The sequence below is a fragment of the Mastomys coucha genome, unplaced genomic scaffold (genome assembly GCF_008632895.1).
Source record: "Mastomys coucha isolate ucsf_1 unplaced genomic scaffold, UCSF_Mcou_1 pScaffold22, whole genome shotgun sequence".
Taxonomy (NCBI): domain Eukaryota; kingdom Metazoa; phylum Chordata; class Mammalia; order Rodentia; family Muridae; genus Mastomys; species Mastomys coucha.
Window position 1 is genome coordinate 40,855,534 of NW_022196905.1, and position 1,965 is coordinate 40,857,498.

The 1,965-nt window shown below is 37.5% G+C and overlaps 1 pseudogene; it reads left to right on the forward strand.

Annotated features, from left to right (window-relative positions):
- Window positions 1-505: 505 nt before the first annotated feature.
- Window positions 506-841, forward strand: LOC116104527 (annotated as a pseudogene).
- The last annotated feature ends 1,124 nt before the right edge of the window (window positions 842-1,965 follow it).

The following is a 1,965-nucleotide window of genomic DNA, read 5'->3' on the forward strand; positions in this document are numbered from 1 at the left end:
CTTGACAGGTTCAGTGCACTAATGAACTCTTAGCCTCTGCTGTCACCTGCATAATACCAGCACAAGATCAAGCCTGTCAATATTTCGGCTAAGAGAGTTAAGAGGTCTACGATCCTCAATGACTAACACATGAACTATGGACAGTTGAAGACTTCTCAAGGAAAGTGTGTAGCCCCCATGGTATGTTGACTGTGTGCTGGTGGATGACTCAGGAGTATATAAGTAGCACAAATTGAACTCAGTGAGCAATTAATAAAAAGAGAAGATAAAAGAGGAGAGGAAGTGGCAGCAGAAGGGAGGTGAGGGAAGGTCCTGAAGGGATCAGAAAGAGGTGTGAGGAGTGAATATGATCAAAATATAATGAATGGGTTTTGAAAGAATTGGTATAATATCATATTTGAAGTAAATATGATAAAATCCTGAGGAACAGTGAGAAGAAGCAGGGAGAACTCCCAAACAGACCAAACATGGGTATTGCTGTATGCCTTTTAATCTTGCCTCAGCTATGCCTCAAAGAAAAGCTGAAGTGGATACTAAAGGAAATGAAGCAAAGGTAAAGGATGACAGAATGCCTTTGCCACATAGCAGATCTTCAAGGTCATCTACTAAACCTGCAGAACCAGAGCTAGAGCCAGAGCCCAAGCCTGAAACAATCTCTATAAAAGGGAAACAATCCACCTGAGTGGACGAAGGGGAAACCTGATGCTAGCAAGGACATGAATTTCCTGCAGAAAATAGAGATGCCCAAGCAGACCGAGCACAGAAAGCTGAAGGTGCTGGAGATCCCCAAGTGATGTGTGCATATTGGATAACTGTGTCTTCTGGTGGCTGTAGAGTTTGAAATGCTATTTTTTTTTAACCAAGTTTTATAAAAGTGTAGAAGTTTGTTTTATTTCTTTTTCTAATTCTGTGTTTTAGCACACAGCTGTTATTTTTTTGGTGGGGGAAGGAAAGAATGCATTACTAACAAAACTTCTAAGCTGGACTGATGACAGAAAGCAGCTTTCTTTGATAATGTTAAAAGATTCCTCTTGGCTCCCAGGAGAGATGTCCTGGTGTTGTCATATGCGTCACTATGGTACAGAATGCCTTGTGGTGTGGGAATACTGTAAACCCATTTTAATAATCCTCTCTCCTTGTGACATCAACAGAGACTTAAGTCCCTTACAATCAGAGACATGTTGGAACCTGACACTCTAAAATCAGTGTTGCCAGTCTACTGGATGATCTGCAATGACATCATTGAATGTCTTCAAAAGAACAGTGGTTCCTTTTATAAAAGATTGCAGATCTTCACATGCTTAATTCTGTCATTTTAATTTTATTTCCTAAAAGTCAGGATCAGCTTGTGAAAAGTTGTTAAACAACATCCTTAGTGTAAAGTCTCAACCGCACTCTCACCCACTTCCATACTTTCAAAGTATCAGATGAAGACTTCATTGGACTTTACTGTGGTTTTCTGATTTTGGTAGCCACAAGAAAGGGGTTCTGGTACTCTTAGTCATCTCTTCCTGGTGTCCTGCCTAGAATATTATGATTGCTTATGAAGATGCATCTATAATAAAGCTGGATTCAGTTTGGTTTGGAAAAACAAAAATCTAAAATTTATACTATTTTTAAAAAGTTATCTACACATTCACTAAAGTATAGTGTCCCTAATTTAGAAAAAGAAAAATAAATTGAGTTCAAAGAGGTTAAGATGTTTTTGTTGTTTTTTCTTTTTGCTAAAAATCATAAAAAGCATTTTAACCTCATAACTATTAAATTTTAAAGCTCATAATTCATTTATATTTCAACTTATTTCTGCAATACTCACTCCACAGACATGCACAAGGAGACTAGACTAAAATTCAATTATTGCAAAGTTTAAAGAATGAAATGTTTAAAATTTGATACACTTTAATGACACAATATTCAGAGCAACTGTGCACCTAAGCCATCTTATCTAGTACACCAGAGGTGGAT